Source organism: Pipistrellus hanaki (genome assembly GCF_964339955.1).
Source record: "Pipistrellus hanaki genome assembly, chromosome: 18".
Taxonomy (NCBI): domain Eukaryota; kingdom Metazoa; phylum Chordata; class Mammalia; order Chiroptera; family Vespertilionidae; genus Pipistrellus; species Pipistrellus hanaki.
Genome location: NC_140520.1, coordinates 28,957,493 through 28,971,590, shown reverse-complemented (window position 1 = coordinate 28,971,590; position 14,098 = coordinate 28,957,493).

The following is a 14,098-nucleotide window of genomic DNA, read 5'->3' as shown; positions in this document are numbered from 1 at the left end:
AGCTGCACAGAGCGTTCAGGAAGGGCCTCTTCATCCTCAGAGTCAGCCCTCTCCTCACCCCAAGCCGGGAACCCATGAATAACCACTGCCATCCCAGCACGGGAGGGAGGACATTTACCTAGGCCTGCTTGTCTGAGCATAACAGTCACTCTTCTCAGCAGCAACATGTGTCCAGGGCTGAAAAGAGCAGAGGGGACACAACAGAAGTAGCGCCTGCAGAGTGAGCTACAAGTTGCTCAGCACTTTACTCAGGCTGTCTCTGCGAGGCATCCCTCCTGATCGAGGGTCCTTAGGACTCTCATTAAACTTAGCTTTAAAGCCTAGCTCTAGAAATCATATTCATTCTCTCTCTCTCTCTCTCTCTCTCTCTCTCTCTCTCTCTCTCTCTCTCTCTCTCTCTCTCTCTCTCCATATACACATAAGGAAAAAGATACACACAAAGACACACACACATACAGAGGGGTGGGCAAAATTAGGTTTACAGTTACACAGTTTTATCAGGATATCCTTTAAGTTAATAAGGCTATTGCAATAGTCATACCCTGCATGTCTTTTTCCATAGGAACAACTGTAAACCTACATTTTCCAACCCCTGTTTTTATATGTATATGGCTCTAAGAAACCTAGCTTTTCTCCTGGGTCATCAACAACCCTCGCGGCAGCAGAAGACAGTAGTCCAGACCTGACCAGTGGCCACAAGGTCTGGACCTCTGCAGGCTGGGCATCTCAACCTCAGTTATGTTCCAGTTCCCAAGCCCTACGGTGGAATAACCTCTGGGTCCTTTTCCATGAGACTGGTCAGAGGGACACAGGGACATACCTCAGAACTGTCCTTAAAACCTGAAAAGCGATTTATTACCTTTACCTCACCTTTGACCAATCAGCTCCCAGCACAACTCCAATTCCCTAACCCACTGTGTCTTATAATTTTGTCCCTTTATGTAATCTGTAACCTTTATGCTATTGGGAGTTCAGGCTTGGGGAATTATCTTCCCATTCTCCTGGGTGACGCCATCCATAATAAAACAGCCAGTCTTTCTCCATTGCAGGCCTCAGTGTCTGGTGTTTGACTCTGCTGGCGCCCGTGGGGGACCTCTTTCTGTTTGATAACACTCCCACCCCATGAGGACATATGTATTATCTCCATGGAGGGAGGAAAAGGAGACCCAATGAGTTTAATTTATTTTTTAAGTTATTAAATAGTGGATTCAGGATTAGGGCCAATATTTGCCTCTTATAGAGTCTATAGAATTTCCACAGTATGGAAATAATGGCAATGATGGGAAAATGTGGACTTTAGAGAGACTGATGAATATTTTAACTGATTTTATTAGACTACATATTAGTATTCCTTAGAGATCAGTCACCCTACAAAGTCTACTGTGATGGGTAACTATAGGTCACCACATATAAGTATTCCTTTATTTATTCCTTCATTCAACAAAATTTTAAAAATCCTTGTTGAGTTCAAGGTCAATGCCAGTTGTCACTGTGTAAACACACAAGCTCATACATATCTGTGTGAGGAACTAGACATGCCTCCACTTTTCTCTCTCCATCCCCAATGGGCCTCTCTCATGGCCAAGGTCCCTGAACATGGATCTTCACAAACCCCCCTCAAGGTAATGCTCAGAGTCCCCTGCCAATGGCTAACAAGAAGTAGCTTGAAGGGCTTTTGAGACCCTGGAGTGAAGTCAATTTTAAAGGTACCGCCACCTTCCTGAGGACCCCTAGCTTCACCTTCTGTGCATCCTTAGGTACACCTCTCTTCGCTTTCATCACCTACAAATAAGGGCGATTTATTTCTCCCTCAAACTGTTTCACAGATTCAGAGCCACTCCATAAGACTGCATGCTAGTTGGTGAATTAAAACTGCAATCTGGACTGTCAAGCTGCTAGTCAGCACCGTGCCTGCGGAGGACCGAAGAAAGGAGAGCAGGCAACCAGGGGGCCAGCATGCCAGGGAGCCAGAATGGCAGGGAGACTGGTTGGGGGTGGTTGAGAACAGCCCACTCCCTCCTGCTTTGTGTCTCAGGAAAGGTAGAAGACAAGGCCATTGTGTGTGTTCAATGGCTTTGCTTTGGTTTTGTTCTTTCCCCACACTGACAGCAGGTGGGCAGGGGGCTTGCTTCATTGTTTGGGTCTTCTCTTCTCTCTGTGTTGTCAACAGCACCCCTCTACAAGGAGACAGACAAGGAATAGTTTGTTTTTTTAAAAAAGATTCTTTTGTTTCCTGACTGGTTCTCTGCAGCTAGGTAACAGCTCTCACAAAGAAAGATTTTTAAAGAAATGCTACATAATTCAGAGACGGGTCAGTCCATTTATCTGTGGCACCATCAACTTAATGATCCAGATTTCTTTCCAGTGCATCTTGCCCAGCACCAAGGAGAGCCACCTAAAACCTGTGTTCTAGAAAACCTTAGATAGATGCCCTAATAACATGGGCTTCTGCCCAGCATCACCATAATTTATTAATTGGTGATAATGGGTGGAAACTTGGATTATTTACAGTAGAGTTTTCTGAGCTTTTATTGATGCTGCTAATTCTTGGCAGCCAGAAGGGAGAGTTGGCAGGTTCAGCAATCCAAAGAGAGGCACTGTAAAGATCTATCTTCAGAACAGCACCCAAAAAGCAAATAATTTGTGATACTCAGAAGCAGTTGTGAATATTCAACTAGCTGAGAGTTTAGGTTGAGGTTATTTCACAAACAAATCATCATGCTAGAAAGGCTTAAAGAGAGAAAATGTGGAGAATAAGGAAAGGTGTTGCTAAATAGTGCTTACCCCAGCCCCGAGGTCACATTCAGTGTATGCACCTCCAAGAAAGCACAAAGGTAGTGTTAGATGGTGAGTTTAGGTCAATTAAAGCAGAACACATTTTGTAATTTGGATGTCACATCAAATTTCCTAGAGAGTGTTCATTTGGTGTCACTCACTATATGGAGTTTTAAACTAAAAAAAATATAAAATAAATTCTTAAGATAGAAACTGATGAATTGGTAATAGCAGCCATCTAAGCTCCCAGTTAATTGGTGGTTGCAACTGTCAGATGTTGGTTGGTAACACCTACTGGTGAAGCTGGGGATTGCATTTCATCACAGACTATGGGCATAGCTTGTTCTGTTGCACTTCATTATATTTTGCTTCATAGATTTTTTTTTTTTTTACAAATTGAAAACTCTCCACCAGTAAAAACATTATGACTTGCTTTATTATGATAGTCGTTTTATTATGGTGGTCTGGAACCAAACCAGAAATATCTTCAAGGTATGTATGTCATCAATATATCCAGTTCATAGCTATTAAGCAACTGTTATGTGCCCAACTTTGTTGTAGACACCAAGATACAAGAGTAAGGAAAGATTGTCACATTTTCTGTTCTGATGGACAGGGAATCTAATGAAGAGAGACAATCAGATGTCTCTCAAATAAGTAAGATAATTTCAGATAATAGTAAATTGTATTAAAATAATAAAACTTGGTAATATAATGGAAAAACATTCGCTATGGGGTTGAATGTGAGAATTCCTTACCTAGAAGTTAGGGTAGAACTGACAAATGAGCTGAGACCAGAATGAGAAAAGTTAAACCATACATAAACCTACAGGAACAATATTTCATAAACTTGTGATGTCAAGTAGTTTTAATTATTTTTCTTATTTTTAATGAAGTATAATTGATGTATAATAAACCTTATATATTAAAAGTTTACAATTTGGTGGGGGTTTTTTGTTTTTACAACTTAAGGTTTTCTTTAAAGATTTTTAATTGCTGAAACCGGTTTGATTCAGGGGATAGAGCTTCACCTGTGGACTGAAGGGTCCTCGGTTCAGTTCTGGTCAAGGGCATGTACCTTGGTTGTGGGCACATTCCCAGTAGGGGTTTTGCAAGAGGCAGCTGATCAATGATTCTCTCTCATCGATGTTTCTAACTCTCTATCCCTCTCTCTTCCTCTCTGTAAAAAATCAATAATATATTTTTTTAAAAATTTTTTAATTGACTTTTACAAAAAAGAGGAAGGGTGAGTGAGGGAGAGAAACATCAATGTGAGAGCAAAACATTAACGGCTGAGCCCTGAATGCACCCTACCAAAAATTGAGCTCGCAACCTGGCATGTGCCTTAACCAGGAATCAAACTGGCAACCTTGAGGTGCACAGGATAACACCTAACCAACTGTGTCACACTGAACAGGGCTATAAGTTAAGTTTTGATATAAGTATATTCTTATGAAACCATCACCATAATAATAATCACCATCCAAAGTTTCCTCATCTTCCTTTATGCCACCTCCCTGGCCCCCCTTGCATTTCTCACTCCAGTCCCCAGGTAACCACTAATCTACTTTTATCAATATAGCTTGGTTTGTCTTTTCTAGAACTTTATACAAATGGCATCATACATTCTGTATTGTTGTTGTTATTGTCCTAACTCCTTTCACTCAAAACAATTGTTTTGAGATTCATTCATATGTTGCATCTATCAACAGTCTATTCCTCTTAACTGCTGAGTAATATCCCATTGTATTGTTACACCACAGTTTGGTTAGCTTGAGATGTTGATGGATTTTGGGGTTGTTTCTAGTTTTTGGCTGTTACAAATAAAGCTGCCATAAGCATTCTTCTAAGTCTTTGTGTGGACATATGCTTTCATCTATCTTGAATAAGCATGCAGAAGTGAAATGGCTGAATCTTATAGTCAGTACATACTTAGCTTTTGTTCCCACCAAACTGTTTCCCAAAGTGACTGTATCACTTCATACTCCCACAGCACGTGTGTGGGAGGCCCAGCTGTTCTCACACTTGGTATGGTCACTCTCTTAATTTCAGCCACTCAAATAGGTGTGTAATGTTTTCTCATCTTTTAACATGTTTACTTCTCTCTCTGAAGTCTTGATTTTGTTTGCCTCTAAGAATTCATTAGCTTTTCTAAGCTATGATAAATAAATAAATAAATAAATAAATAAATAAGTAGATAGGTGATAGATAGGTAGATAGATAGAGTGCCTATCATGTGCCAGGTATGATTCTAGGCACTAAAAATAAAGCATTGACATCTTCAATACTTTCAACATTAGAGATAATCTTTCAAAAATGAATAAAAATAGAGTACTGAATAAGACAAAATTCTCAAGGAGTTTCCATTCAGGTGAGGCAGACAATAAGCAATGTAATATAAGGTACCCATGGGTATGGTTAAGGAAAATAGAGCAATGAATGGTGACAAATAGTAAAGGGACGAGGCCAGGGTGGAGCAACATTCTAAGATGACCTCAGATTGTCACACTATTTCCTCTGCCACACTGGCAGGTCCTCCAGGGCCTTTTACTACACTTCTCTGAAATATTTTCCCACATTTTGCACCACTGATTATGCTGCAAATGTATTTGTTAATTAATTATTCTTATTTCTATGTCCCCTCCCCCAAGGATAGAGATCCTCCCATCTGTCCTTTTCCCCCCCTCACAGCTGAATTCCCCACACATAGGGCCAGGAGCACAGTAGGTATGTCTTTAATAAATATTATTGGGTCGGCAACTAAGTAATTGCGGGTTTCACACATATATGGCTTCAGTTGAATTTTTAGGTTTGCAGACGTAGTACAAATGTAAAACACATTTTGTATTTGATAGTTGGCTATTCAGCTTTTAATCAGTAAAAAAAGTTTTTTGATCTGTTTTGTAGTTTTTGTTTGGCGTTCGTTGAAAAATGGAAAATCAAAAGGAACATTTTCGTCATATTTTGCTTTTTTATTTCCGCAAAGGGAAAACGCATCGCAAGCTCATAAAAAGTTATGTGCTGTTTATGGTGACGAAGCCTTAAAAGAACGGCAGTGTCAAAATTGGTTTGCCAAATTTCGTTCTGGTGATTTTTCACTCAAAGATGAAAGACGCTCTGGTCGTCCAGTTGAAGTTGATGACGCCCTAATCAAAGCAATAATCAATTCGGACTGTCACAGTACAATACGTGAGATTGCAGAGAAGCTTCATGTATCACATACATGCATTGAAAATCACTTAAAACAACTTGGCTATGTTCAAAAACTCGATACATGGGTTCCTCACGAACTGAAAGAATCACAGTTAACGCAACGCATTAGCAGCTGCGATTTGCTAAAGAAACGTAATGAAAATGATCCATTTTTAAAACGACTGATAACTGGCAATGAAAAATGGGTTGTTTACAACAATATCAAGCGGAAAAGATCGTGGAGCAGGCCAGGTGAACCAACTCAAACAACATCAAAAGCTGATATTCATCAAAAGAAGGTTTTGTTATCAGTTTGGTGGGATTACAAAGGAATTGTCTACTTTGAACTCTTACCACCCAACCGAACGATCAATTCTGATGTCTACATTGAACAACTAACGAAATTAAACAATGCAGTTGAAGAAAAGCGGCCCGAATTGACAAATCGAAAAGGTGTTGTATTCCATCATGACAATGCAAGGCCACACACATCTTTGGTCACTCGGCAAAAATTAATGGAGCTTGGTTGGGATGTTTTGCCACATCCACCATATAGTCCTGACCTTGCACCATCTGATTACTTTTTGTTTCGATCTTTACAAAACTCCTTGAATGGTAAAAATTTCAATAATGATGATGATGTCAAATCGTACCTGATTCAGTTTTTTGCTAATAAAAACCAGAAGTTTTTTGAACGTGGGATTATGATGCTGCCTGAAAGATGGCAAAAGGTCATTGATCAAAATGGGCAATACATTACAGAATAAAGTTATTTAGTTCCATGAAAAAATTGTCTTTGATTTTCTTTAAAAAATCCGCAATTACTTAGCTGCCGACCCAATAATTAGACAAATGGAGGGAGGATGGGAGGAGTGAATGCTACAAAGGGCGAACGTGATGCGCAGAGAGAGCTCAATGAGTGCCGAAGGTGAGGCAAGAATCCAGGTTTATGGGCACAGCCAGCTGAAACCTCTTCTGCCAGCTTCCTGCTCTTGGCAGACACCTGTGCCACAGCTCACCCAGACTTGTGTCTCCATTCCGTTTGGCACCGATGGGATGCAGATGCTCTCCCAGGTATCCTTGTCGCCACCATTGAATGACCTGGTTCCTGGTGAAATCAATGGCTCCACATCCTTCTCATTGTGGCCTTACGGTGGCATTTACCACACTGGGGACAATGAGTGATATGAGAATCTTCCTCCTTCCCTAGACTGAGAGCTTCTTGAGAGGAGGAGGAAGCCAGTCTTATCAACTTTGTGACTTTCTTGGCCCAATTTCAGGAGTAGGTCGGTACCCAATAACTCAGTAAATATTTATCGTTTTAAATTGAATCCTAAGTTTCTCTAAATGATTCAAGATATCAGTGAAGTACCCTTCACCACCCCAGAAGGCAGAACGAGGGGAAATAGTCTGTGTTCTTCAAACATGAGTTAGACTTAAGGAAACTTTTTTGGTCACCTAAGTTGTTAGATAAACTCCAACGCATACTTTTATACTTGGCAGTTTTTGAGAACAGGAGAAATCTTCATTCTGAAATGCTTTAGAAATGATTTAAAGAAGAGACAGGGATGTGGAGGAGATGACCTTTAAAAGTTGTTTGAAATTTGTTCAAATGTGTCACTTGGTCTTATCTGCAGGCAGCATCCTCCATGAGTTCAAGTTTCAATCCTGTGAAGCTGCCTGAGCCACTTGAGTCCACTGAGGCTCCCCCTGAGAACTGCAGACCTGTCCCAAAGTTCACAGGTGCCACAGAGCTCAGGAATGTGAGCCTTTGCGTGGCAGGGAGAAAGCAGCCAGAGAACAGGCAGGTCTGCAAAGCAGAGCTCCCCTGAGGATCCCAAGCAAAACCTCCATCCAAGGCGGGCTGCCTCCATCACAACCTATGCAGCATGGAGAAGGTTTATGGTGGCCTTGCCCTGGAGCTATAAAGTTTATTCCTACACATTAACTGATCCATTGTCCCTTGCCCCAGCTGCCTCTTTCATCTTCTTTGGTAGACCTGTCAGGATCCCCTTTTAAACACAGACCCAACAGAGGTGAGACAGCGCTGGGGGCACGTGGTAACCCTATAAGCACCTTAATAAAGATATTAATGTGGCATCCACGGCACCCTGGCAGGTCTTACATTACTCATGACCTGCTGGGCTATGAGAATCTAAATAATCTCAGCACCCGGCCTGTGCACTGACTCCGAGGCTGCTATCAATGAACAGCAGGAAGATCATTGCAGATAAAAGGAAACATCTCTGCATTAGGTGGCAAGTTGGGGGATTGGGAAGTTGTATCTGTGTTTACAGCTTTACTTCTATGAGAACCTGTGTTCTTTCCCAGGTAATAACCCCTGAATCCATGGGGAAATAAAAAAAATATATACATATATATGTATATATTTTTTAAAAATTGATTTCAGAGAAGAAGGGAGAAAGAGAAATAGAAACATCAATGATGAGAGAAAATCATTGATCAGCTGCCTCCTGCATGCCCTTTCATCCCCCACACTGGGGATTGAGCTCGAAACCCTGACATGTGCCCAAGAATTGAACCATGACCTCCTGGTTCATAGGTCGATGCTCAACCACTAGGTCATACCAGCTGGGCATGGGGGAATACTTTAATGCAATGGGGGAATAAGATAGAAAAAAAATTATGGTGGAGATATTGTTATCTATCAAATGTGGATAATAATACCATTTCATCATTTTATTTTTAAGACTAAAAGAGAGAAGGCACACAACAAGCTCAATATAGAGACTGACAACTAGAAACAAAGAATTGATGCCACACTGATTACTATCTGCTCTAGCTTACCAACTTTCTGGGAAGTCAGTTGGGCAGGTATGGAGAAAGAGGGGAAGAAAGGGTAGAAGTCAAACAAGACAAGTGGGAAGACAAGTCTTGCTGAGAGACAGTGCAGAGCAGCAAAGAGTGTGCACACTCTGAGAGCTAAGCAAGCCTGATAGGCGATGGGAATGAAAGGTGTCAAGAATCCGCCACAGAGGGGACACAATGATGTTGGTTCTTTGCTCTTTCCTCCTTCTCCTCACCCGCTGAGTTGTTTCTCAACAGGAAATTCTTTCTGCCCTGAAGGACTTTACAATTAACTCATAACTAGGCTCAAATCCCAACACTAGGGATTATTTTTTATTTGCGATCATCCTGTTTCCGCTTCCAGTTGTGCATTGAGCATGTGGATCTGTGTGTATGACTTAACCAGATGGAGGCCTAGATGCCTCTTCTAATGACATGAAGATGCTAACATCTATGCCAGAGGGTTATTATCATGATCATAGGAGATAACACCTGAGGAGTACTTAGCATACAGTGGCTCTCAGTAAATGATATATCATTGACAGGTGTCCATAAGCACAACACAATTACAGGAGTACCTCCTAAAACAATTATATTGGCTACCGTGTTTCCCCGAAAATAAAACATCCTCCGAAAATAAGACCTACTTACAGGTTTCCTTCTGAGTGAAATATAAGGCTTCCCCCCAAAAATAAGGCTCCCTCTAGGCTCTGTCTCAGAATGCTATTGCTAAACATGAGAGATTTGGTTCACTGATTCTGAAAGAAATGGAGTCACAAGAAATTCACCAGGAAATTCAGGAATTGGATCATTATGATGATGTTCCAGAATATGATAACATGATTGTCATTGAATAAATGAGTAAATTCTTGATACTGTAGGATTCACAGTTTGTCTGGTTTGTGTTGACAACTACCATACTACCATACCGTATACAGGTAATAAATTTCCTTTATTTTCATTTAACAATAAATGTGTACCGTATTCTTCTTCATGGAAAAATAAGACATCCTCTGAAAATAAGACCTAGCACATCTTTGGGAGCAAAAATTAATATAAGACACTGTCTTATTTTTGGGGAAACAGGGTAGAATGTATGCAGTTTTTACTAATAAAGAAAAATAATAAATGACTTCACCCAAAACACTGGTGAGTGAGATCTGAAGGAAAGAAGATGCATCCATTCCAGAGACGGAATGCTAGGGAGGACACTTAGCTTCTCTGTCTTCATTCCTGGAAATCTCTTTCACTGCCTCTTGATGTAATGAAAAGACATTCCTACCATCTGACTACAATACTACAGCTTTTCTCCGGCTTGCTTATGGCCTCTGACTGCACTCTCTGGGGAGATGTCACACCCCACTTTACATCTGTGGCGCCCACTTTGGCTTAAGTCCTTCCCTCATGAATACCAACCTTCCACAGGAGGAGCTCAGGGCAGGTGTTTACTCCTCTAAGATGTGCTAACCCCCGGGCTTATTGGACATGTTTGGTAGATTGGAAGACCTGAAGCTCAGGTTATATTGTAAATGAGTAGTTTCAAGCTCTAATGAGGAAATAACACAGAAACAGAGTGGATTTTAGGCTTTTTTCAAACTGCAATGGATTTTTTTCAGATTATGAAAGTAGCTTGTGTGTATATTTGTTCTAAGAGAAACCCATCAATTCAATAAAGGAGTAGCTGGAGGGCCCAGCCCTGATGTGAAATGCATGTGCCAACCACCAGCCCCTACAGACCCTGCCTTACCCTGAAGAAGCATTATAATTGCAAAAACTATCTTTATTGTGTTTCTGATGAACTCAAGGCTTTAAGGACTTAATTTCTTAGAAGTTAAATCTGCATGACATCCTGGCCTTCATTGACACAGTCCAAGAAGGCTTCTTATAACCTGGGCAGAAGGTGTGAGGAGCAGGGATTAAACCTAGTTTTCTAATTTTCACCAGCACCCACAAAATCTCAAGTGCTGCTAACCCCCTCTGATGGACTCCAATCTCTACACTTAGGCCACAGAATGTTCCATTTTTCCTGCTCACATAGTCTGTCTTTGCTTTTGTCCATGTCCCTGCATGGTTAGCTAGCTATTCATTAACCTGGACTGATTGCCCCAGATTGTATCTCACCTGCTCCCTCTTGGCTGGCCTTGAGTTTTCTGAACTTGGCTTTTCCCCTAGGTTCATGGTACCCATACGTCCTGTCTGCTTTACTAACTGCTCTCCTGATTCTGATCTCAATAATGCTCCAAGTCTATCTTTCTGGCTGGTCCTGGGTCCTAGGCCATCCTTCTGGCTGGTCCTGAGTCCTGGCCCTTCCTGAGCTGCCCAGAAATGCCTGTGTTGGATTTCCCTACACTCCTGTTTAAGCATCTCAAAGATTTTGGCATTATCTCATGCCCTTACATTACCCCTAAGAAATGACTACAAGATGGGTGAACAGTATAACAAGAATGAATATCATCTCCATTTTGCAGATAGCTAGACTAAATTCCAAAATGATGAGGCACCAGGTCAATTAAATCAAGAGCAGCTTTAAGACAGTGCCCACTTCTCATTCCTGCTCTCTTGTCTGCCAACGCTCTCAAGATGTAGCAGGATGATCTTGCTACAACACGGGAGGTGAAATGCAAAGCAAAGAAAATCACCTGCCAGCTTTGTGCCCATCACAGGCCCTAGGACATGACCTATTAGGAAAGGAACCAATTCTGTCTCCACGGAACCGAGGCGCTCATGGGGAGCCACTGGGTTCATTTCCCAGGAGCGAGGTAACAAAGTTTTACAAACTGAGGGTTTCAAAACAGCAGAAACTTGCACCACAGTTCCAGAGCATTGCTTTTCAACCTTTCTCAGCACATGGCACATATAAACAACTATTCTGTGGCACACCAAAAAATATGATATTTTTTGCCAGTCTGACAAAAAGGTATAATTTTGATTCATTCACACTGGCCAGCTATTGTTGTGATGGCTATTGTCATTTTTTATTTGACAATCTAAGGAAAAAGTGGTCAGTGCCCTTGAGTAAATAGACAGACATCGCACGTTTTATAAATTCTTGTGGCACATCAGTGTGCTGCGGCACACCAGTTGCAAATCGCTGTTCTGGAGGTTAAAGGTGTAAAGTCAGGGGTCAGCAGGACCATGCTCTCTCAGAGACCTGTAGGGGAATCCTTCCTTGCCCCCTGTTAGCTTCTAGTGTTGCCTGCAATACTTGGCCGTTATTTCAATTTTATGATCCTTTATTTTCTTCAGAATAAATGTCCCTGGTTCTTTCCTTCGGATAATCCAATCTGTATAAAGAGCATGCTTTTCTGTACCCTGTTCTCAGTGCAATGAGCAGGATGACACTTTGACTGAAAGGTGGTGTAGAAATTATATATGTGATATTCTCATTTGCTTGTGGTACTGAATCAAAGGCCATGACCTCTTTGAGTCACTTCTTTAAACAAAACCAAAAAAAAACCAAAAAAAAAAAAACACAAAAAAAACCCAATAACATACTTTATTGATTTTTAAAACCAGCTGCCTCTTGCACACCCCCTACCGGGGATGTGCCCGCAACCAATGTACATGCCCTTGACGGGAATCGAACCTGGGACCTTTCAGTCCACAGACAGATGCTCTACCACTGAGCCAAACCGGTTTCAGTGTCTTTGAGTCACTTCTTGTCTAAAAAGCCTACGATATTGAATCTCAATTGTCTAAAAAGTGATTACAGGTACGTAAGGTTTTCTGAATTTGATCCTTATCTCATCTTGCCCATTACAGGGTTGCCAATCTCTGATCCCAAATATGCATCCCTTCTCTTGTCAGCCTACCCCAGACAGAAAGCATGCTTGTCCTTTCAAGTATTCAATCAACACGCTTCATCCCTCAACTAGTCCTGACTGCATCTAGCAGGTGGCAGGCACTGAAGGCAAGGATTCTGTTACCATATGGGCTAGCACAATGCTTATCTCTACAGTAGCAGAGGGCTCAAAAATGTGTTGAGTGAATGAATGATGTGTTCTTCTACACTGTTCCATTTGTGTTATTCTTGGCCTCTGGTCTACCTCATCTTGCAATAGCAGAACCCTTTAGGAATGTTGAGCACTGAAGAGTAAGAGAACAAATATTGTTGACTGATGATCAGAGAGAGAGCGGACCAAGCAGTGCCATGTCAGTCCCTCCAGGATGTTAGGCATGGGCATGCACTTGTCTTTTTGAGAACAGGTTTTGACTCACCATAGTACTTTGATCCGGTTTCCTACAGCTCCCTTCCTCAGACCGCGCTCGGGTCATGAAAATACATCACGTAGATGCGACAGCAGGCACATTTTTTATGAGCTCTGGTGAGTTGAGTTGCACCTTGAAATTGCAGAAATGAAGGTTTGTCTAATGATTTTTAATTAATTTTAATTACTTACATTTTGAATGGAGGTTTAGCATTCTGAATCCCAGCCCTCCAGATCACTCTGGGACACCTGCCAATTTCCTCATTACACACTCATTCCCCTAACACTATTTGATAATTAAAGGCTTTAAAGCAACCCCCCTCTCCCCAAATATTCAATGTAATGGGAAACCCTTGGGAGACGGAGTGGATTACAGTGCGGGATATGGATAATATAGCTCATTGTACCTGAATTTATGAAAAGGCATTTTCAGGTTGGGAGCATACTTCTTTTGACAATGAGGCAGAGTTCCACCTCCTTCCAACCTTGCCCTTACACAGTGTCCTCACTCTGATTCAGTCCTAATTGTTGCCTATAATGATGCGATTGTAGAAGCAATAGTCGCAAAAGGATGGGATGGCATTTCTCTAAATGGTTGAAATGTCACTTAATTTTTAAAAATGTATGGGAAATAAATCAGAGGGAAGAGAGAGAAGTGGGAGGGTTGTGTTAAACATTTAGGTGAGATATAAGAAAGCACTTTCTGGTTTTAGATGGGAAGACACACTCTGGCATAGCTCTCTAAGCGAGGCTGAGAACTCTGGGGGCGGAGGCCATGGCCTTTCTGAAAGCACACGGACTTTGATCCAAAACCAGGCAGATTCCAAACGCTGAGACATTGCAGCTGTGGGATGAGAGAAAAATCACTGGGCTCCCAAAAATTCAGTTTCACTTCTAGAACCGTTCCTGCTGCACCGGTCGAGTGAATATTTTACATAGAATTTGACACACAGTGAATGCTCAAAAATATTACCCTCCTCTGCCTTGGTCTGTCCAGGCTGCTGTAACAAAAATGCCATAGCCTGCTTGGCTTATAAGCAACAGAAATCTATTTCTAAATCTAGTCCTGGAGACTGTAAGTCTGAGATCAGGGTTAGCTTTTTGTCAAACTGGCA